The sequence below is a fragment of the Pithys albifrons genome, chromosome 1 (assembly GCF_047495875.1).
Source record: "Pithys albifrons albifrons isolate INPA30051 chromosome 1, PitAlb_v1, whole genome shotgun sequence".
Taxonomy (NCBI): Eukaryota; Metazoa; Chordata; class Aves; order Passeriformes; family Thamnophilidae; genus Pithys; species Pithys albifrons.
This window is the reverse complement of record NC_092458.1, coordinates 34,318,589-34,343,182: the sequence shown is the minus strand read 5'-3', so window position 1 is coordinate 34,343,182 and position 24,594 is coordinate 34,318,589. Positions and strand designations below refer to the sequence as shown.

The window sequence follows — 24,594 nt, the reverse complement described above, 5'->3', positions numbered from 1 at the left end:
TTGAAATGGATTTTGTTATGTGGTACCAGCAGTTCTGAACCTGCTAAAGCTGGTCCTTTCTGCTGCTGAGTCCCTGATGGAGTCTGCTGCTGGAAACAAACTTGGATGGGGAAAATGTCGGTCACTGCAGAACTGTGCAGAAGTCTTTGGGGATTGAAATGATGAATTTTCTAAACAGGAGGAATAATTGAAACTGCTGTAGTTCTACTTTGCTTACTCCTGCAAGATTCTGTCAGTGGGTTCTTAGTTATTTGTTGCTTTCTGCATAAAAGACTGAAAAAAGGGATGAATGGGATAGCTGTAAAGGTTAGGGGGTTTGTTTGTGAGTTGCTTAAGGGTTTTTTTGAGCTGCCAATACTTTTGAAGTTACCTTGTCTTAAAGAAATCTTAGGAGATGGCCATAATTGGAAGAATCTGCATGAAATTTTGGAGGGGTTTTTAAGGACTTACAAAGAACTCTTAGGGATAAGCACTGGTAACTTCATTTTTTATTGTTAGGTGGTTTGGTCGTGGATGTCTTTGTAAAATGGAAGTGCATTCAATATGCAAAATATCGGAGAGTACTGAAATAGAATGGTCTAAAATTCTGTGGATGTTTCTGTACAGGATCCAGAGCTTTTAACCTATCCCTTCTGTCAGCAGTACAAAGAGGAATCAGAAGCAGCAAATGCAAAACATCTGATCTGAGTGATAGTCCCTTGTATACACTGCCAACAGTGAAGGGAAGAGAGAGCTAGAAGTCTCTCCAGTTCAGCCATTGTGAATTGAGCATATGATCACAGCTTTTCTTGAAGGCACTACTTCTAGTTCAGATGAAGTCCTGTTGCTATGTGTAGCTCCAGTGAAGAGTCTGGAGGGTCTGGTTGGAGAGTCTGGAAGGTCTAGGTTGCGGGACCTTGACTTCTTGGATGAAAAGTAGGCTAAGGGACAATCCAGTAGCTGTTTACAGCTATTAGAGGATGATTATGAAGATAATAGGACCAAACTCGACTTAGTAGTGCCAGATGGCAGCAAGGGACATTGACAGCAACTTGTTTCTTTGGGAATATCCAGGCTGGATGTTGGGAAGATCTTGTAACTAGGAGGGTACTGCAGCATAGCATCAGGTCATACAGAGGAGCAGTATCTGCCCTCTGAGCTTTTCAGACTTGTCAAGGCAAAGCCACAGCTGACCTAAACTGTTCTTGATGATAGTTTTCTTTTGAGTTGGATGCTGGACTAGGTAACCCCCCTGAGGTTTCTTAGAATGAAAATTTCTAAGAGACTGGCTCAACTGAAGAATTTTTTAGACAACTTTGGATCAAGCTGACCAGTTACTGTGGGATGCTTAGTGGTAAACTTAATTTCATGTCCTCAGTACAGCTTTTGTAGTTCATACAATAATGTTTCTGTGAACTACACTGAGATTAGCGTATTGGCCAAAGTATTCATGACCTGAGTAGCAGCAGAATATTTTTGTCAACAGGTTTCTTCTGGTCTCACCTGTCCCAGAGGGCAGGGGCAGAACTCTGATGGTTCATACTGCCCAAACAGGCAAACCTGTGGGTCTGCTGAAGATAACTTTGGGGAAGGAGATAGCATTACAATTGCCAAAAGGGCAGGTGGTCTGCAGTGAAATTTGACTTAGGATCCTAAGTGCGTAAGACTATATACCCCACAGCAAAAGATCTGTGGGTTCTTCATCTTGTGCTTTTTCTCTGCAGTCCCCTTTGCTTATACTACCTTTAAGTCAAAGATAGCAGACAGCATATCTTCTAATCTTGTTTTGGCTCTAATAATATGTATTAGTGGTCATATTTTATCATTATTAGAGTTGGTATGAGGGAGAATAGCTAAAGGAATGACTTTGTCAATTTGTAACACTTTTTAAATTTTTTGGGAAAGCAAGAAAGCAGAGAGTCAGGGAATCATAGAATCGACTGGGTTGGAAAAGACCTCCAAGATTATCAAGTCCAACCCTTAGTCCAACTCCAGTCCATTTACCAGATCATGGCACTCAGTGCCATGTCCAATCTCAGTTTAAAAACCTCCAGGGATGGTGAATCCACCACCTCTCTGGGCAGCCCATTCCAATGCCTGATTACTCTCTCTGGAAAGAATTTTTTTCTGATATCCAACTTAAATTTCCCCTGGCAGAGCTTAAGCCCATGCCCCCTTGTCCTATTGCTGACTGCCAGGGTCAGAAGAGGTGAAGTACACTGTGTTAGAAAGATGGATGCTGTCGCCTCACAGACATTTCCGTACAAATAAACTCTTCCTTCCATCTTTGAATCTCTGGTAAATGAATTTGATTTTTGAGGCATTATTTATGTAATTTACTTAATTTTTTCTTCTACTTGAAACATTCTGTCTTCAGAAGTCATGCTTTTGGATGCCACTTTATCCCACACTGTGCTTCTGCTAGAGGACCTTGTTTCTTGTCCTGCATTACTCTTACTTGTTTGCTTATTTTTTTCAGTGTGAAAACAATTCTTATTTCTCTTTTTGTGTACATCTACTTACTTCTTGGTTTCTGTTACGTGACATTTGGGAGAAATGAAGGTTCATGTTCATGTATATACTATTATGTGGCAGAGTAATTAGGCAAAAATCCACATGTAATGTTTAAAAGCATTATACAACAAAGTATTCCCGACACTTCACAGTAGTCAGAGAGCAAGCTGAAACAAAGCAACCTCTTTTGAGGTGCAAATGGAAATTTGGTGCAAAACTCATGACTAAATGCATGTAAGTCTGATGTTTAAAGAAAAGCTGGCCCATATGAACACACAGTCATACACTTCACAAAACAGAGCTGCCTGCTAAGCAAAAGACTAGTTGCTTGCCAACAGTTCACTTGGCATAGCTTTCTCCTACCTGTCATCCATACTTCACAGAAAGAAATAAAACCTTGTGCTTACATACTCCAGGCCTTCTCCTCTTGCCACAGTAACGCTTTGTTAATTATATGGAGTCCTCTGCTCTTACATGTGTAGGTTATTAATTGCTTTAGAAGAGTGAGAGATTGGATCCTACTCCTACTGATCTTAAAAAACAAAAATTATCCAATTGGCTCTCATTTGCTGTGAAGTTTCCTGGAGCCTGTTTTTTCTGCTTACAGTGGAGATTGCTTGCTGATTTTGCTGCATGCCCCTGAGCATCTACCCTGCAGACTCAGGCTGTTAAGTGGCAGCTTGTAGGGAAATAGGAGGCAGCATCACCTGTTAAATAGCATTGGGTTGTTTTATACCTGTATTGCAGTAGTGTACAAAAACAATAGAGTAATTTTAATGAATTAGAAAGAGTGAGTTGAATTATTTTTGTGCTAATTGAAGATGGGAAAATTCAAAATGTGGCTTGGTTTCAGTGGCATCTTTTTCTCTTTGGGTTTATAATGCAGTAATAAAATAGAGCTTTTGGATTTAAAGGATAATTAGAGAGTTGTCATTACATCACTGGTTGGACGATGTATTATTTGGAACCATTGCGTGAATTACATGCAGGATTTCGAATACATTTGACGCTGATAACTGAAGCTTCGTTGAAGATTTAAAAAATACTCAGTTTTATGTGCAGAAAACTTAATTGGAATACATCTCTCATATAGTTACATGAACTATTAATTTTGGTCATTTAAGAACTTTTTGGAGGACAAACGTTGCTTCTCTGTCCTCTCTGAAGGTTGGAACTCCACAAGATAAGGGGCAGAAGTTTAATATATGCATCCTCCACCTGTGCTCCTCAAAACACGAGAGGGTTTTCCTATGCCCATGTGAGTTTGTGGCTGAGGTTAGTAGGTTTTATGAAAAGGTGATTTATGAAATGGTTTCCTCCTGTTGTGGGTTTGAATAGGAGCTACTCCAAATCTGAGGCCAGAACAATGGCTGTGGAGGAAATTAGTCATGGAGGGATCTGATGAGGAAGGAGCATGTTTTTATCAGCACTAGAAGAACTTCCCAGTACACAGGAATCTCACTAAAGATGATTTATGCATCAATGAGTAGTGATGGTTTACAGCTTTGTACCTCTCCAGATGGGTATTAAAGACTTAAAGGTAACACTTGCTTTCTTCTTAATTTGGCACATTTTGAAAGTATTCTTCATAACTACATGGATTTAAAACACATTTTTTTTAAAGGTTTAACCATGTAGTGTTAATTTCAGCCAAAGACTTGGGAGGCTTCTGTAAGGTAATTCTGTGGTTGTGGTAGATATTGTACAAACTAGAGGGCCATGAAGTCAGTTAGCAGAGAGAAGGATTTCTCTTGAATTTACAATACATATTACTGGTTTAAATAGTGCTTGTGCTTTTACCCTGTGATTCCTTGTGATTCATAAACATATTCTGAGTAGGGTTCAGCAGCTGAAGGTAAAGGGTTTCTGTTTTGTATGTAACCCTTTTACATTCTGCTAGAAGATTTGGGAAGATCTGTTCTGATAGGAATATTTCAGAGAAAATAGTTACATTTTTGGCTGGGTAAAAGTACCTAAATATATGGCATCTAAAATGGCACTAGACAATTTTATATAAGACATCTGCGTAGGGCTGGCAGATAAGATATCCCAGTAACCCAGTCCTTCCAGCAGTGGCCACTGAAGGCCAACAGGAATTCCCTAGGGCATCTAGGAGGGTACTAGATATCTGGGTTTGGATGACTAAAATTTAAATTTTAATGTTTTAATACTTTGGTATTTCAGATGAGCAAGCTGCAAATGGCTGTTTTTAGCTGTCAAGAAGAATAATAGAAGGACTTTCCTGAAAAAAACTTTTGCACAAGTCTGTGTTCTAAGATTAGGGCTATATAGGTGATTTGCCAATTTATGTTACCTAGTTTGTTATTTTGCCAGTTTATATTACCTGGCTTATAGAGCCAGCAAGATATTGGTTATTTTACCAACCTTCCCTCTCCCCAGAAAGGTCCCCCTCCAAAATGAAAATCAGGAGAATCCCAGTCCAACTCCTCTTAGATTAATTTGGTGTCCATTGGTTGTTCAGAGGAGGATGGTGTGAGTGAGTGCAAGGACTGGTGTTCAATCAGGGGGAGGAAAAAAAAAACCCTGGAACCTGTTCTGCATAGCTTAGAGAACAAGCTTATGTAGCTTATATAGTAACATAGCTGGAACATGCTTATGGCAAGCTGAGGATTTACACCAAAGCTGTAACTGTACTTTGTCAAAATACAGGTGTCCTTTTGCTGTTTGGTGTCTTCAGATATTTGAAATGAATTTGCAAATTGAAAGGACTATCCAGTGCATGTAACTGAAGTGTCGAAACATTTATGTTCCTAATGAAGCTTCTCCTGTAGTAAGATTTCATCTCTTAAATGCTTAATGAAGAACATGATGGAAGAAGCCTAAGTGTGACCATCTCAGGTAACCAATAGAGGAACACAGATGCTTTTAGGATATGATGGAATCTCTTAATATAGCAGCTTTGGGATAGGATGAATCATAGCCCACAAATACCTATTTCTCTTCAGTGACTATAGAGAGGGGGAGTGAAATGACTCAGTGAAATGTAGTTGTGTATATTTGGTCAAATATATTTCAAGCTAAGTGCATAAGGCTACAATCCAGAGGCAGCTCAGTTCTCCATGGCACCCGGTGTATGTGTCTCAAACATTCAGCTACAAAAGCTTGGTTGGAGTGTACTGCAGTTCTCCTCTGGCTGATGCTTCATCACCCTTCCCAACTGGAACCACCCTGTGAAGGAATGGTGCACGTGTACTTAGTTTTCATCCTTATGGGGAATCGGTGTCATCCTAAAATAAAGTCAGGATGCAGACTGGATGCATGTCTGAACCCATGTGTTTGGATCTCACAATTTAGACACGGCTTAAATTCCTTACATGAGCAGTGGAAGGAGGGAGAGCATCTGGAAGGCCTCCAGGAGCCACCTTAATTTTGGTAAGATTGATTCTTAACATATAACTAGAATATGTGCTTGCTTCTGTGGTGTGCTTTCATTTTATATTTCTCTCAGCATATATAATGAAAATAGAATAGTCTGTTTTCATTTCTGTGTACAGTCAATCTCCAGTTTTCCTAGGTTAGGGAGATTTTGGGATGTCTGAGTTCTGGGAACTTAAAACAGTTGAATAGCTGGACTTAAAGTTCTTCTGATAAACCTATTTTAAAAACCAAAATTAAACCTGTCCTATCAGAAGAGCATATCTATTTCCTGTCAGTAACTTGGAATTTTTACATTAGTCTTAATTTTTGTAACTTATTGTGATTTCTACCATCACTTCAACCCTGATACAGAGACTGAGGTATTTTGCAAAGGCTGGCATCAGCAGTACTATGCATGAGTGCCTAGTTTTAAAATCTTGGCAGCTGCTTTGACTTTTCTTTATGCTGTCATTCAGACCATAGCTACCAAGGCTGAATTTTGCTCGTAGTAACAGTTGTGGGAAGTTACCAAAGGAAGAGTCTATTACTGACACAGGAAATAGTTCTGCAGTTCTTTTTGTCATCGCTGAACTTAACCAAAATGTCACTGTTTCCATAGGTCATCTGTGCAAGGCTCAAAATCATCTCTGCTGCACTGAATGTCACATAAATTGCTTGATGACTTCAGTGTTACTGTTACATATGGTCCACACTTCTTGCAAAACTCTCTTTAAGTTGACAAGTTTTGTTGTTTCTGGAATTAAACCTAATCCCAGTGAATCCAGAGTAAAGAAGGAAAAATAACTGTGTGGGTTCTGCATATTTCAGTTCTCCTCCTCCTTATTACTTCCAAAATAGTCTGCTTTTCTTCAAAAGTTATATCAACATCATTCAGAAAATTATGTGTAATAGTCATATTTAACAGCATTTTCCCCTTGATTCATTAATTACAGGATCATGTCAAGCAGAGCAGATGGCATTTTCTGAGTTGGGAATTTACCTTTGTGTGTTATTCTTTGTTGAGTTTGACATGTGAATTTCTCAGCTTCTCTAAGATGATGTTGTTTTGCAATTAAATATATAATAGGGTTGTATAAATTGACCTGAAAATTGAAATTCTGGCCTTTTTCTTTGTAACTGAAATGGAAAATTACTGGGTGCATGGGCACATCTCTGTTTAAGATTAGTCACTTTGAAAGTATTCACTCCTCAATGTACAGAGCAATTATTTTTAAATATATCTTTTTCTTCAGTCCATGAACTCATGCCTTGTTATGACACTACTCAAAGCACAATTTTTGAGAAAGAGCTTATATTTTGTCTTGAACTTTTTGATGAGTCCTAGCTAAGAGGCCCACAAATGGGATGGGATGTTTTTTCAGTACATCTTACTGAATTGAGGGGCTTTTGATCCTTTGTCACAAGAGAATCTAAAACATAACAATCCACATGAGGATCTGGGTGGGTGCCTGGCTGCTAGTTTTGCGGATTGGATTCAGGAGTCCTAGGGATGGTATCTGGGAGCACCTCGACCCTGTTTGTCTGCAGGTAAAGCTCTACAGTGGTTGAAGACCAGCGTATACACTGTGAAGCCGTGGCACTTGAAGTGGGGTTGCGCAGGCAGTGCTGAACCCTCGCCTTCTGAGTTGTTGTGTTAGTGACTTGTATTTGTGGATGCTGGGGTTGAGGTAACTTGAAAGTTTCCTTCCTGTTTAGGGGCAAACTGACAGACCACAGAAGCTCTTCTCATGTGTTGCAGTATGATATCAATGTTCACATGGTCTGTGGAGAGGGTGACTGGCTCCTGGTGGTGCCTGTGCTGCTTACTCTCCCTTCTCTGGCTTGGGCACCATCTTCCTCTGTGTTATAACCTTCTGCTGGACCAGACCCAGAATTTCCAGACTCCTGTCTCTTGTATCCCTTTCTCCCTCTCCGCTTCATCGCTCTCTCCCACTTCTGCCCAACTTCAAGCCATGCTTTGGCCCACCTGACCTTTCTGACACCCCTTTTGCAGTGCTCTCTCAAGGGCCAGTCTCAGGCATGTCCCTGGGGCACCAGCCGAAGGGTCATGGGAGCAACAGGCGAGGTTGTCTTCCTGCTGTCAGCTCCAATGTCTGGTCTCTGGCAGATGGGAGCAGCAGTTACAGGGGAAATCCTGCTAATCTCCTGTAACTTGAGCCCATTACATGCTCAGTCACACTGTGGGGCTGGTGCCTTTCCAGCTGCATGTGGGTGGATGGCTGAAGGAGACGGACGCTCACTGTAGAACCTTTTCTGAGGTTTGCTCTGTAGGGGTCAGAAACAAAAATTAAAAAGATGCTGTGAGTCAGCCGAATGCTAGCAGGTTTTAAAGCTTTGTCAAATAGGAAAATATTTTTATATGCATAGCAAAAATGTAGCCTTGATTTAACAAAAAAATCAACCATCCAAAACAAAAAAAACCCCACCAATTACCAGCTCTTTGTCAAATTTCAAGACTGCCCCAAGATGGGCAGAGAAGCCAGAGTTCCCCAGTGAATGAATTAAAGGACTGCAGAAGAACATTTTGTTGTCCAGGCTAACTGAGAAACAGGCAAACTGTGTTTTGGCAGAAAAGTAAATAAATCCTGCAGCAGATGTCCAGCATGGAAAATTTTTAACAAGGGCAGTTCGAGTTTGGCAAAGTCAAAAGAATGTGGAAAATCCTGACAAGATGCTCCAAGCCATCTCAGTAATAGGTGGAGTTACCACCTCTGTCTCCAGGGTCTCTCAAACCCACCAGAATTAACTATTTGGTTTTGGGTTTTTTTCGGGGGCGGGGTGGTAGAGGGGGAGCTTGTTTTGTTTTGGTTTTTTTTTACAGGACAGAATAGAGCAGAATGGAGGGGCTGATTGAACAGCAAGCAAGGGCTGGCTGGCAGGAGCATTCTCAGCAGGAGCACATTTCAGCCATGCCTGGAAAGGGAGGGAGGGTTTTCACAAATTAAGTGGGAGATGGTGGAGCCCAAAGGAGAGTTGTTGCTTGCAGGATAGAGGAATAATGGATTTTTGGGAAGCTGTGTTTATAATATGCAAAATAGTCCATAGGAAACAATGGGGCCTTGAGACAGAGCTGCCAGTGAATGAAAGCTTTGTTTTCCTCTTGTCTATTCATATTTCTAAACTTTTAGTGGCATTTTAAACACATTTTACACATTTTTTGAGTAATGGCTTGAATTGCCTAAACTGCTGTCTAAAGTAGTGTTGCACTGCAATCTTTATCCCTTTCTGGATAAAGATTGACTTTCAGCTTAAGCTCCTTTCTGTATTTTTCTTAATTGCAACTCTTGTTCAATAATCCTTGGCTGCTTTGTTCTCGTGTTTTAAAACTTCAGTAATATTTGTGAAAGAGTTGATTGATACCAGACCTTATGTACCAAGTGTGTCGAGCTGCCCCACCGCTTGACTTGAAAATGGCAACTGATATCATAGTCCTTGTGCCAGAACCTTGATGCAAATGAACATCTAATGCCAACTAATTGCACGAACTGCAGTTCACATGCTGCTGATGTGATTTGTCTGCCACGGATCTGAATTAAAACACCATCATGTAGCTCATGTTTTCATTGAGAAGCATCCTATACTCGCAGTCCCTACCAACTGGTCTGAAATACTCAGGAAGATGTTATGCTTGTATTGCTGTTAAATGCAGATGTTGCATATAAGATTATGCAGTATTAAAATAAGAATATTACTGTGTGAATCGGAGTGCGTTTTGGCTGCATGTTAAAATAAAAGATAGATGGTTTATTATGGTACACAGCCCACCTTTACAGCCAAACCAGCATCATTGCAGTTTTGCAGTTACAGAAACGTTGTTTGTGCATGTGTTTACAATTAGCAAAAGCTTTGAAAATCCTTGTGCAAGAAATGGTATAGCTCCTGTTGCAGTGGAGGGGAAGGGAGTTGTTTGCTTTTGCTGCGTATGTGATTTCATGGAGGTATTGCTTTACCTCACCAGTAAAACTCCTTCCCTGTGCGAGGGAAATTCCTAGTTCGTCGGTATGGATGCATTGTTTTTACACATTAGAAGTGCTGTGTTGCTGTGTCAATCATCCTGTTAGGATCAGTTTAAGAGCAGTAGGGCTGACGAAGCTGGGTGTGATTGGCTGCCATATGCTGGGAGGGCTCTGTGAGAAGGAAGGGCTGCAGTCTTTCAGCAACAGAGTTTAGGCTGTGTCTTTGCTTCATCATCTAAGGAAAAATCCCCAGATAAGGCACAAGGCTTTCTGAGGGAAAAAAAAAATACAGTCTGCTCATCGTCTCACATGAGAATTAGTTACCATGAAGCGATGGGGAAGATATGGCTGTTTGTTTATATCAGATGTTCCTGTTCACGTTGGGAATGTGTCGAATAGACAGGGCTAAACAAGGTAGGAGGATCATTGTCTGTTATCGAATGTTTAAAGAGTTAGCTGCAGTATGCTGCAGACTGCCTGTGTTGCTTGCGGGAGTCGGGGAAATGGTGTTCCTCTGCTGAGTAGATCCTGTCTGGGTGCAATAGGTGGGTTTTATGGTAACTTGTTTTCGAAGGGTATTAATTTCCAGTGTAAATAGCTCTCTTCAGAAATAGAACATGAGTATATGCATATTAACACAAGTAAAAAAAGAAATAGGTCAGTATGTTTCAGAAGTGCTGCTACCCTAATTGGATTTTTAGCTGGGTTGTTGTCTGGAAGTGCTGCCTGGCTTGCAGGAGGAGAAGGAGCCAGCCTGGAAATCTGTGAAGTTTATAGCAGCTATGTTTGAAGATTTAGGTGAATTAGGCTGGCTGATCTAAATAATTCCCTATCAGAGGCTTTAACTAAAGCCAAGACTGCCTGTTTTAGACTTGTAGGAGCCATACAATGAGATTACAGTATTTTACCCTGTTGTAAAAGCATGGGCATTTTTGACTGCACTGTGATTTTGTGTGCTCTGGAAGGAAAGCAGGGAGAGTTTTTCATATTGTAGTTTAGCTGAGCATTTCCCCTTTCCTTTCCTGGTCTTTGTCTCAACAGCAAAACAGAACCTGTACATGAAAGCAAGGAAAACAAGGTTAATAATATGTGCTGCATTTATCTGATCTTTATACATTTTTAATGAGAGAACACACAGCTAGCAGAATAATTTAATGAGCAGGCTGGCTTTTAGAGCAATGATTTCACTGTGCTAAGGCACATCAACTTTCTTGCAGAGGAGGAGCCTCAAGAAGGAATGGTGAAGATTTATGTTAAATGCTCTGGAGAGAAGGAAAAGATAATTAGGCAGGAGTCTGAAATTCGAGAACAGTAGAGTAGTTATTAGTTATTATTTATTAGATAGAAAGCAAACTTTACCATTATGTTGCAGGAGGGCACTGAGAACATTTCCTGATCCTGTGATGTGCTGAAGCCTCTTGAACTTTCTCAGACTGCCATATGCATTGATGGTGCTCAGTGTCTTTCAGAATCTCACCCAGTTAGTGACCTGAATCAACATACTGACTTCAGTTGGATTATAGAAGCATCACTTATATGTACAGTTTATAATAGAGCTCTTTAATTTTTTTTCTTTTTCCTAAGAGTAACAGTTGAAACAGCAAGAGAATGTTGTCATCTTTTTCTGCTGTAATATCCATGAATATTGCATATAGATATTTGTATTCAAATAGGACATAGGGAGGGGAAAAAAGTGTATGGACTGAGGAAGACTAAAGATCAATTTTTTAAAGAGGAATTAGGTAAAAGAATCTTTTACTGCCTAGAAAACCTTTCAGTGGTGTAATTTTTGGGAAAGTTTAAAGATTTATCTTAGGAATGAGTTACACTGATTTTAAAGGTAATTGTGTTAAGTAGGCCCTTCAAAACCAACTGTCCATCACCACTCCCATTTTTCAAGTAGTACAGGACATGTTCTGAGAATTCCCAGTGTCCCCTCCCAGCTCCTCAGAGCTGACTATGCTCAGGGGAGGTTGATACGACTACCCCATTTGCTGGCCAAGTACTTGCAGTGAGGTTGTTGACATGTATTTAGTTCATGAACTGGTTATTTGTGAATGCTGCAGTCTTCTAAATAAAATCAACCTTGTGTCTTCTGAGAATTTCAAGCTCTGCAACAAGTGAAACATGTCAGGGTGTAGAGCGTTATTATTACAAACCCATAGGGTATGGATATGTATGTTTAACTGTCTATCACTATTGATGCTTGAATGTGTTGTTTGTGTGCAGACTGTTAAGCATGTAAGGCAAAGATTGATAATTAGAAGCAAGTGAAATAATTTTTCAAGCTATAAAATGTGAGATGAACTTACCGTTTTTGAAAATAAAAGAATTTTTATACGCAGCTTCCTGTGAAAACTTTTCACTCTCCTCTTTTGAGACAGTCTCTTAGTTTCAAATGATTTAAGTGACTGTTTTTCATACCTTGGAGATCACAGTATCTCGAGTTATCCTTGTTATGCCTGACTGCTAAAGAGAAAATTTGCATTCATCACTCAGTCAAATAGTTTGAATCAAACTACTGACAGACAATCAAGCAACAAAAGGATTTTCAAAATTCCTTCCTGGTTAATGTGTGTACTAGTCCTTCATATGGATAGGTAAGTGAACCTTCATCTTGAAGGGTAGAGGTGGTAGTAAATATTCTGTATTCACATTTATTATACAAATAGCTGGTATTAAAAGTATTTTGGACCAGATTCTGGTGCCTCTTTTCATTTAGTAGTATCTTTCCGCTTAATTGCTGTGTGGATTTCATCAGCACTATTAGTGTGGTAACGTCTTACTGTGTGCAGTCTGTCTGTTTTCAAGGAATAATTACTTTGTTTAGAATTATTCTCTTCATTTTCCCAAGGTAGAATTTTCTAATGAGTTTCAGGTCCTGAATTATGGTGCTTGACTATAGGATGTTTATAAAGCCAAATCAAATTCTTCCTTTGTAAGTGTATATTTTACAGAAATGTAAAATAATGATATGCTACAATTTTATTTTTCTGAGCAAGAAAAGTGACTCAATGTTATGTGAGATTTCAGGCACTCTGATCTCACCTGTGCTGTGAATGAATCTTCTCTGTTGCTCATGAGTATGTTAGGAATAATCTGCACTGTGTTTATTTGTAAAAGCTCAGTAAAGTGTTCCGTTTTTACAGTATTGAGAGATGAGAAAAAGACTTAGTGTTCAATTGAAATTCCTTATTAATGATTTTGCATACAATTTCAATTGCCTAAATCATTAATTAGACACATTGCTAAGATTTAACTTGCATGTGATAGCTATTAGTGGTACCATCCTTCCTAATGTTACTAGAAATTTCTGTCTTTGAGGATTTTTTCCTCTTTCGGGAAAGAAACACATTTTCAAGCTAAATCATTTTTTTCCTCTTTTTTATGAGTATGGCTGTTACAAAATTGTAGCAAAAGAGAATAAAATCACTTGATTTAGAAATTATTATATGTATTTTCTTTTTAAAACCTTTGGTTGTGAAGCTAATTTGATGTGTTTAATATAATGTGTTATGGTTTAAACTAATGTGAATCAGGCTGAAACCATAGCTTGAGGAAAACAAAACTCATTTCAAGAGAGTGTCAATGCTGAAAACTAGTTCAAATAATAGCAGTATTAACAGCTTGACTAATTAAAGTAATCTTCCTATACAGTATTAGCAAATGCAGTGACAGTTGTTGGTTATTGATATAGGGAGTCTTCTTTTAAAAAAGTCTTCTTTTAGAAAAAAAACTGTTTGAGACTATTTGGAGCAGAGAGTAGATAAGGAGAAAGAAGTTATGCAGCCCCTTTCTAGCATCTGCCAACTTCTTAATCTCCACAATTTTTTATTATTCTTTTGTAATAAAGCTGTTAAAACATGGAGCTCTCCCTCAAATAATGCTGACAATGTCAAGTTCTTCGTTCAGTGTTTGAGGCACGCTAAAAAAGGAAAACTTGGAGATGTGAAAATGGAAGAGCATACCTAACAAGGGATGAAATGCAATATCCTTACAACTAGCACAAAGGAATACTAATTTGTAGGGGACTCTGCTACTGATGATTACTAAAGCTGTTGAGAACTGCCAGGGTTCAGCTTGCTGCTTCTGCAGAAGACCTGTAGGATTCCTGCAGTCATAAGTCTGGCAAAGGACCTGGTGGGCTTATGATACCCAAGACTTCGCCAGTTAGAAGAGCTCAGCTGTAAACAAAGTGATAAACACAGAAGTTCACACTCTTTTTTTTTAAATTATTAGTATTTTTCTTTTAATTGCTTGTTTCTCTTGCTCCCTTTTTCATTTCTAGGTGTATGTTTATAAATGTATACACACACACATAAAAACATGTTTTTTCATCTTTGTGATTTTTGTAACACAAAAAAAGAGCTAATAAAGACAGTGGGAGGGTTTTAGTGGTACAGTCATTGCATAAAGAAATGAATCAAGAAATAGGAACAGATGGTTCATTTCAGAGTCTATTAATTTTTTCTATTTTAGATCAAGGATTTATTTTTATCATTTTCTGAGTGGATAATAAACAGTTTTTTGGGAAGATCTGGGTATCACACATTGCTGAACTCATAAATAGAGACAAGGTCAGTCTGGAGGTTCATGTGCTGTAAAATCTTCTCTCCTGCAGGGAGTACAGCTAAGGAAAAATGCAGAAATATTTTCCCTTGGTAGTTTTATGGAAGGACAAAGCTAGGACTTGGTTAGAAATGTTTGTTTGGTTTGGTTTTTGGTGGGAATTCGGAAGGCAACTTTTCAGTATGTTTTTTGTGTATGATTGATTTTAAGAGATAGGCCTACAAAATGATTTATTCTGCTTTTAACCCTCTAGAGCGCTCTGCTATCCAGACTGAATACCTTTTCCTTGGGTTTCTGAGGAATATAATGCTGTTGGCACTTCTTTCCCCCAAATTCTCTGATATATATGTTTCAGGTACACTGAATGGTACAGCCCCCCACTCTTTAATTTCCTGAGTCTCTCATGATTTTTGCACTTTACAGGTATTACGGACAGTGTTTTGAACTTAGTTTAAAACTAAACTAAAATTCCCAAGTAACAAGATTTCTGTTACTTTCAAGTACTCAGAAGGATGATTTTTCAATGCAGGGTTTGTGCCTTGACACTCTTTTGGCAGCTCTCTGTGGGACACTCCTCCTGATGTTGAGGTGGGGAGGTGGCTGCCTCGTAGAACAGCAAAGCCTGGTTTTAGTCCATTTTTGTCTTTTTGGAGTATTTCTTTCCACTTTTCAGATGGTCTGCAGTGCTGTTATCAGCAGCTGTATGCATAGATCAAGCCTAGAGCTGCATTGGTTTGTCAGCAGACACCTCTGACTGTGCCTCTGGTGGGACAGGCGGGCTCACTGCTGGCAGGTGTGTATCTCTGTGCCCAGTTAATGATTCAGAACTTCAGCAATGCCTCATTCTTTTTTACTCAAAAGGCTGCAATAACATGTATGGGATTTTCCTGATGGCTGTGTTCACCTGTGGCACAGCATCCCCAGCCACAGCCTCTGTCTGTCACGAGGAGACCAATGCCAGCTTTCCCACCTTCATCTCCTCACCCTGTAGCCAAAAGTCGGTGGGGCTTGGGGCAGCTCCTCCAGCTGGCAAGAGGCTTTTGCAGAGGAGGATGCCAGTGCGTGGGCTGCTGGTGCTGGGGATTGCAGTGCTGCAGTCCTTATTGGCATGCTGAACATGCTCCGGCAGCACGGCGCGCCGCTGTCCTGGAGTTCTAGCGCTTGGCTTGAAAAACTTTTTTGCTTCGTGTGTATTTTTTCACAATTCCCTTGTGTAGTTTAGTTCCCCTCTGCTAATGCTGGGTCTCATTACAGGGATGGATTGCTTTATTGCCATAATTTTAAGGGGTTGAGGAGGTGTGCCCTGGCTAAAACCCCTAAGATTCTCTTTGCCACGTTGGAGAAGGCATGAAAAGCTTTGCAAGTGGACCCACTGATGTGTTTATAAAGCCAATGCATTTTCTCTCACCCCCCACCCCTCCCGCCTTTTTTTTTTTTTTAAAGACCTCATTTAGCTCTCAGGACTTTGTGCAGTGAGGCCACTTTCAAAGGCTTTGGTATCCACAGTAGCAGCTCTTTGAAGTAGAGATGCCAGTGGGGAACTAGCCGTCAGCTTAATCTTTGGTGTAAGGGGTCCTAAGTGGTGAGAAGCCACAACATCCATGTCAGGGGGAGAAGCTGGAGAGCAATACTTGGAACTGAGCTGGTCTCCTGGACCTGGTCCTCACCTGTTGAGCTGGAAGTCATTGGACACTTCCATGGGGTGTGAGGGGTGCAGTCCCTGTCATCCTCTGGTTTTCCACTCTTGTTCTGTCCCAGTTTATTTCTCCAGTCTCTTGAAGAGGAGGACACAACTGAAAGGCAAGGGAGTAAGGCCTGAGAACAAACACATGTTTCTGGAAAGGGTTTGTTTGCCTTCCCAAGTTGGTAAATTGTTCCTCTGGAGTGCAAAGCAGATGGCACAGTCTCTTGTGTGATCTGCTGGTCCTTCTAGGTATGTGTCTGTCCAGTTAGGTCGGTGGCTTTATGGTGACCCCAGGAGATGAAGCTGTGCCTTCATGTTCTTAATATCATCATTTGGAGGTGCTTGTCTCCTCTTTGGCATGAGGAAGGTGAAGTAGACTGGGCTTTTTGGTCACCAGTGATGAATTTAACTGCTGAAAGCTAGGTAGGATGAGTTTGCTTTCTGTGAAATCAGTTTGTTTGAAATAGGGGATGAAAGGGTTGAGTTTTTCACAGGAGGGCTTGAAGATCAGCATGTCCACATGGGCCTGTAGCCAGCCTTGGTTGCAGAACTGTGCTGCTTGTAAGAAGCTGCCACCCCAAGGTGGAGAAGGCAGAAGGGTAAGCTGAGGACAGCAGTATGTGCCTTGAATGATGCATGGCCTCAGTCACCAGGGGTGAGAGGCTTTCTGATGAGGGCTTTCCTCCTTGACCATGGTAGGCATTTTTGATTGTGATGACTATTGAACTAATCTGATTTTTAAGCCAAAAAGCTATTTTTTAAAGTTGTTCGCATTTTAGACCTTCAGCCTGTCACCTGCCATTTAACTTCACCCTTGTCTGGTTTGCTGTGTGCAAAGATAGCTGTCTTTTGTATGGCTTGCACCGGTAAATCTCTGAGTCACCCCTGCATCCTAGTCAAAATCTGGTGGTCCTTCTCATCAGTCTGCATGAATTTTGTATTCCTTCTGTTGTCAAAAGCCTTCCTGTTGCCTCTTTGTATATGTAAGCCTTTCTGCAGTGCTGATGGTGCTGTTGCTGTTCTCTCACTCTTTTATCATTCCAGAGTTACATGCTCTGTGACTATACACAGTAGCATAATTCTTTTCTGTTTTCCTTTGATAGTACCAAGTGTTTTCCTTGCTTTATACTCCATCAACCGCTGAATGTTTTGCAGAAATCTTCACCTAATTGCTTCTAATGTCCATATGATCCTTCCTCTGCAGCAGTGTCTTGTTTGAACTTAGTGTTGTGTATATACTATTCATGACTTGTCTGCTTTTCCTGTCATCCTCATTTTTTTGCCTATTTTTATGTTAAACTGATGTCATTTTATCATCCAGTGTACTCATTTTCATGAGACCCTTTTGTAACTCTTCACAGTTGGCTTCAGATATGACTTTGCAAAAATTTAACTGCAAACTATCTTATTGTTCATGGTGATGTTGCATAGCAGAGGAAGTTGGCCAACTTAATTATGAAAATTACAGTAGATTATTAGAAGTAAACCCATGATATTTAATCTTGTGAGTTTGTTGGGTTTGAGGACTTTTGTAGAATTTTTTGATGCTGAACTTTTGCTCAGACTTCAGTCTTCATAGTGTTTGCAAATGCTTAGCCCTTTTAGCTACCTTTTTAAAATAAATTTCTTTTAACATCTGTAAGACCTATGTCATCACAGTAATTGAGTTCCACAAAAATCATCTGGTTACAAAGATAATACCTTTGCTTTCATTTTGCTTAGTTTTGAGCTTTTAGGATTTGTATTTTCTAGATTTTCCTTACCATTGTCAGAATTGTATTCCTTAATAAAAATGGGTAGTTGCTTGTAAACATATTTGTAGGTGGTAAGCTTTTATGAAATGTACCTGATGTTTTCAGCCTTCCAGTGAAGTGGACAAGAGGTAGCTGAGCTGCAGTGGGGTTCTGTAGTGGGTCCTTGAACTTGAGGATTCTTGTCATATGTAAGGTGGTTGGTGGTTTGTTTTTTTTCTTGGTTGTTTTTGATGAGGGTTTTTTGTGGTTTTCTTTTGTCTGTTTGTTTTTTTCTTAATGAGAAGTGAAATTAAATGAAACCAGACTTAATAGTAGTACTCTGCTTTGGTAAAGATAACCACCTGTATCTTACCTGCCTGGGTCTCCAACAGCTGAAAAGTCAGCAAACTTTTCACTTAGGGGAAAGATCTTTCAAGTGCTTCACTGGAAGGTAAATATGAATGCCCTGAAATGGGACTGGTGGGCAAATTTCTACTTTTCTGATTTAAAAATATTAACGTCTTTTATTTGTATGACTGTATTGACTCCAGTGCTGCAGTTAGGAAATTTAGGTTGCATGGTGCTTCGTGCATCAGCAGGCTTGTTCTTTAATTGTTTTCCTAATAGACCTTGTTTGTCCAGTGAAAAAAAGTGGGACCTTAAATTGTAGGTTTCCATTCAACTTTACAGAATAAAAATAATTAAAATTTTTAAAAAATGCCCACTCCTCAATATGTAAATTGAGTGAACTTTTTCTGTAAGAAATCCTAAAAGCACAGAGCTGCGATACCACTGCATCTTTGCTGTCTCTCACTTTTCAGTCTTTTCAGAGTATAATAGCATTTTTTTTGTAGAGGACAAGCAGTTCTGTTCAGTTGCTATAAAGTGGTACCATGGTTACTACTGTTTCAGGTGATGGGCAGAGGGATAAATGTGGAGAAGGGCCTTTCAAAAAGGTTTTCAGGATCTCTGGAGTCTGTGTGTTGTAATAAAGTGTGTATCTCTGTGAAAGGTAAATATTGGTAATATAAACTTTTCAGCCCGTAAAGTTGCAGAGAATTATTGTAGGGCATAATTTTGACTGAGAGTGAGGTTTTTTAAATTTTTTTTAGTTTATTTCTTTATTTTGGTTTGGTTTTTATTTTCTAGTCTGATTTGATTTTATATATCTTGCCTGCTTTGTTCTGGAAATGTTATATGAAATGGAAAGAGGTCCTATCAAATGTCAGAGATTAGAGTGTGTACAGAGACTGAAGGTTAGAAGATACAAAATCTCTTATTTACAAACTAAGCAAATACTGCATTAAAATGAGGCATGTTCAACACACACATTGAAGTAATTTTTTAAATGTTCTTGGAATAAAAATGTGTGTAAGCATAACAGCAGCAGTCCACTTCTTATGTTTACATACGAACCTAGGGTTGGACTTGATGATCTCGGAGGTATTTTCCAACCCAATCGATTCTATGATTCTATGAACAGGTTTTTTTCTCTGTCAGTGTTGTTGCTGATGTTATTTATTTGACCAAATCCTGGTGGTTTTTTTTCTTTTTTTGCTATTTAATACTTTGTGATGCAGAAAATTTGATGTCTTTCACAAACAGTGTTGTATATCAAGGTTATGTCTGTGCATTGTCAAAGAAACCTCTTGAATTATGATTTAACACAGAAATTGTGCAAGGTAATACATACTTTAAAGTGCAAAACAGAGTGTGGCTTTAAATATCCTTTTGTGACTAAACTTGAATACAACAAATGAATTAAGGCTCTGAAAAGGACAAAAATGTCTAGACATATTTTAACCAGTCCAGTTTTTCCGCTGCAATGTGAGCAGAAAGTTCTCTCTTGCCAAGAGCCAGTGCTCAGTGTCAGGTGAGTGTCCATTGCTTTGGGAGCGCTGGCAAGTGCCAGGCTGTGCTTAGCTGTGCTGCCATCCCCAGCAGGAGGGAGAAATCTCTGCACTTACAGGTAAGCAGAGAGAGTAGAAAAAGGTCTGGAAAAGTGCTCTGTCAAAACTTTTATGGGAAATCTGTTCAGTTTTCACTGCAGAAACATTGCAAGTTGTTGTGTCAAAGGATGAAAGAACTTGATTTTTCAACTTCCCTGTTGAAACACAATTTACAGTATATTCCTGAATAACTTCTTCTCCATGGTAATATGTAAGTTACAATAAAATAATTCAACCATATGAAAATAAACTATTGAGGTGGAATTGTTTCAATGTTGCTAAAATACTTCTGCCTTTGCCCTCCAGTATTTTCACCTTTCAGTCAGAGGAGGCCTTGAAATGCTGAAATTTCCTTAAGGAAAGTTTTCAGCAACACCTAATTGAAAGTAGGAAAGACTTTTTTTCCTACTGCTCTGTTTTCGCAGTAAATAGCAGAGGTAAAATAGAGAGAGACTGTAATTTAAATATTGAGAAAATTTTTGATTTAAGGAAGGGACATGCCTTGGGTCTGGGACACAAACGCTGCCTAACCAGTCAGTATGGCTGCCTGAATCCAGTCCCTTTTCAGCTTCTCAGCTAAGAGAAATTAAAAGGAAGACTCTGTATATTGAAGTTGCTTTTCAAAGATAGTGGCAAGGGGTTTTTTGTTGTAATTTGGTTTTGTTTTTTTTTTCTTTCAGAAATATGAATGTAGTTCATGTCCCCCTTTAGTGTTGCAGTCAACTGAACTATGCACATGTCAGAAAAATCAGTATGAACTCATCGATGTCCTTACTGTAGCCTAATAAATCTGAGTTTGTTTCATTGTAGCCTCTTTGTGTTTAAGTACTTTGTCTCCTTTTATGTATAAATTTAAAAAAAAAAAAGGTTGTTTTCTAAAATGAAACTGAGTTAAAAAGTAACTTTCTTCAACCAGGGGTGAGCTTCTTGGACTGAGGGAGACGTGTTACACAAATCAAAACAACAGATCGATATGACCCATTTTTATTGGGTCAGTGCTTCTTAATTGGTGCTCAAGCAAAAAGGAAGGTCAGTAGCAGCACAGCACACCAAAACCAAAATTCATCACTGTAGAGATCGGAAGAAAAATGTTTACTCTGGTAGGCAAAGTCTGCAGACAGTTACCCTGCAGTCCTTCCAGTTGTAACTCCATTATTTGCTCAGGATTAAATAGAAGTATTTAAGATTTCCAGGAAAACAGAAAAAAGCTCTTCTTTGCTTCTCTGCTGCCATTTGAAAAAACCCTCAATTTTAGAGGAAAAGCATTCACTTCCTGAACTTGGAGATGGTTATTTGACAACGGAATAGTGGTTCTCTAAATGCAAATTTATTTTATTCTGGAGAGAATGAATTTGCATCATGTATTGTCAAATATAACACAGGTAGCCTCTGAAGTTTTAAATGTTGGGTTTATTTGGATTTGAGGAGTTTTTTGTTGGTGGTGGTGTTTTGTGGTTTTTGTGTACAAATAATGGCATGAATTTTAAAAAGAAGATCTCCTACTGTCATCTTCACATGGAACTTGATTAAATATTTTATTTGCCTTGGAGGGCCAAAGATAATCAGCCAGGAAGCTATGTCTGTTTACAACACAAAAGGCAACCTTCTTTCAGAAGAGACCAATAATCTGTTAAGTACTACCTTTTTTTTAATTCAGAGCCATGCCAGAAACTCCATTACTGGTTTCTTCTTAACCTGGAAGGGTCTTTCAAAAAATGGCTTTTACTGAGAGATTTCAGCTGCTGTTTTATAAAACATTTGCTCTCTGAATGTTAGCATAAAAACATTATTTAAAAAATATAAAATTAAATTGGCTTTGAAGGTATTTGATAACCATCTTCTTTTCTATAGGTGACTTTAGAGCTAGGTTGCTGTTCTGTCTTTTTAACTGCTGTAAGATATAAAGTGTGCTGGCATAGGCACTTAATCAGGCTTTGCACTGTGTCCCATGAGATATGTAAGAAGTAAAGCACTTGCATATGTTCTGCTTCATGAGGATTGCTTTAGTTTTGGAAGTAAATACAACTGATGTTGTGTGTTGTGTGCATGCTACTAATGGAGCGAAAAGGGAATTGAATCCTTGTAATAAAATGGACTTTGATGAAGGTTTGCTTGGGCAGCTCTTTGAGTACTAAAGACACTACTGAGGTTTTTTCTTTTCCCTTCTGAAAGCACTTTGTCATTGTGATGAGTTGCTCCTTCCAAAATGTGTCTGAGAGGGTTGTACAATGCTTTGAGTCTGGCAGAACGCAGGAGTGCCTTGCTTGGGCTCCTTGGGGTATCTCTCAGGTTTTCTTGCTTCTCTGTTGGATTGCTAAGAAAGAATTGCTTCTGGAAGTGTTCCTAGGTGTGATGCAGCTTGGGGTATGGAAGAAGGGGTCTTGGTGTTTCTTCCCCTTATGGTAGATTTTAAAAGTGCTTATCCCCAAGCTCCACTTCTGCTGGGAGGAAAAGGAACATTCTCTCTTCTCGTTAACACATTGGGGTAATGCAAAAGCAGTAACAACACAGGTTTTCTGAAGGGGTTTTGTAATCAATCATCTTAATCTCCAGCTCCATTTGCGGTTTTCAAATTTTTGTGAATCTCCAAAGAAGTCCTGAAGAGTTTCCTTCCATATCTGCACTCCTCTCCTGAGAGTCTATGCTTTTGTGAACAATTGCGAGAACCAGTCAGGCTCCGTCTTGGTATCCTACTTTTCATGCACATGATAAAGGACATTTCTAACAGAGCAGCATATATAAAAGGGTTTGGACAAATCCATGGAAGAAAGATCCAGCGAGACCTATTAAATACAAAGACATCAGTTACAGGTTGCTGGGAGAAAATTTGTGGAAATTATCAGCTCTGCCTGTGTTGGTTCTATATTCTTCTCTGGATATCTGGTATCGGCCATAGTTGCTGACTGTATTTAGGGCAAGATGGACTTTTTGGCTGACCTGTAAAGGTCATCCTTGTGTTTTATTATCATGTTCTCAGGTGAAATGCAAATGGAGAGAACATTACAGAAATACAGGTATTTTATCTCAAAATAGTGATGCTGCTTGGATTCCATGCAGGGAATCCATTCAGCAGAATGGTTTTAGCACTTAAGAGGCAGTTGGAATTAGCATTTTGCAGTGCTCTTCCTGCCCTCAACTTGGGAGCTTGGTTTGGTTGTGCCATGCAGCTTTCCAGAGCTGGGTAATTTGTTGGAGAATATTATTAATAATACTGTTGGCAGTCTTAAAACACAGCTTGTGATTTCAGCATGTCTTAATTTACATGGAGTCCTTAATTTATTCAGACTTACCCTTGTCTTTCAGTGCAAAGGGATGCTGTTTGTCACATAAACAAATACCTTGCAAGAATTCTGCCTTCTTGGCTTAGTGCGAAACTGAAGTAGAAAAAATAGAAAATTGACAACAGCCTGAGCCCTTTTAAATTGCGCTCCTGTGTAACAGCATGTTATCGGTCCTTTGGCAGGTGAGAACAGTCATTTGATCACGTGCTCCCTCCATCCCAGTCTATAAAAATTTCACAGTACATAAGCACACTTTTCTATAAATATTTTACAGCCCTAAAAAAATAAATACAAGGCATGTCTGCAGCTGGGTGTGGGTAGAAGCTCCTAATGCACTGGGGTATCCTTTCCCGGGGAATTGGGTTTGATTAATAGCTATTACGTGCTGCACTCTGCCAAAAGCAAAACACTTGTGTCCACAAGAGGCCAAGTGATAACGTCATTGCTGCCGGGGATGATTAACTCTGCTCGCCGAGGCACAGAAACAGAAATTGCTTTTGCCCTTTTGTCAAGGTGGGAACAGAATTCTGTGTATGAAATTCATACACCTAGAGGATTAAATCAGGTTAATTTGGACTTTGAAACAGAAAGTGTTTAAATTACAAAAGGTACAAACCAAGAGAGGAGGAGAAGGTGAAGTGGAGTAGGATGAAGATCACTGGAAAAAACTCTAAAAAACCCCCCAGCTGTTTTCTGCAATTGCATTTTAACTGAAGCATAATAACCATTAGTTTTTTCATGACTTCGAAGCACTTTGATGTTAGAAAATACTCTCGTAGGCTCCAGTTCTTTACAGACCTAAAGTTCAGCAGAAATATTTCATGGTCCATTGGCAAAGTAGTATGGTGGGTTGCTGAAAAGGTCCCAGGCCGTGTCTGTTGTTTCACAGTCACCTTCCTCCTCACCTGCTTCCCTGGGTACAAAGGACATTAGTGTTATTATATTGTAAAGCCAACTTCAAAGGGAACCGGCGGGTTTTAACGAGAAGCTCGTTGCCATACTGTAAATAGCATGGGACATACTAAAAAGCCTGAACCTGGCACATTAGTGATCTTGACAAGGAAAATACGACTCATTTAGCAAAACTAATTTGAAGGTCATGCTCAGTTTAAATAAAACAGACTGATGTTTTCTAGTCTGTCCCCGGACTTCTGTCGGCTTAACTAAAGTAGTCTGTGAGTAAAGTGTTCATCTGAATTGCAGTTCACAAGTATGAATCTCTGGTTGTATAACAGGCAAAGAGAGATGTTGGAATAGTTAATCTCCAAGTCATGCAAATAAAATCAATAATGGTTCTTTTGTAGGTCAGGACACTTTTGACTTCCTCTGGGTTCACGTCAAATTAATACATGAACCAGGATTAGAATTTTAGTCTTTTTGGCTCCCAGCCACCTGATCAAACCAGTGGTCTGCTTCTCTGATAAGGCAATTCTGGCTTCTTCCTCGTTTGAGCAATGCTAGTTTGCTTCATGGAAGCTGTTTAACATCTTAAAGTGGAAAAACCCCTGAAAATTATTAAAGAAATGTTCA

At 39.4% G+C, this 24,594-nt stretch overlaps 1 protein-coding gene across 9 annotated transcripts in view; it reads left to right on the top strand.

The window, feature by feature from the left end:
- Positions 1–24,594, top strand: part of MBNL2 (muscleblind like splicing regulator 2) — a 110,208-nt gene that overhangs the window by 6,694 nt on the left and 78,920 nt on the right. The window contains exon 1 of one of the 9 annotated variants that reach the window (XM_071549279.1): positions 5,827–5,886. The exons of 7 other annotated variants lie outside the window; for them this stretch is intronic. The gene's annotated coding sequence lies outside the window, so the exon portion shown is untranslated. Of the gene's footprint in view, positions 1–5,826; positions 5,887–10,047; positions 10,263–24,594 lie in introns of those variants that run through there. One more of the 9 variants, XM_071549288.1, reaches the window with a different exon arrangement.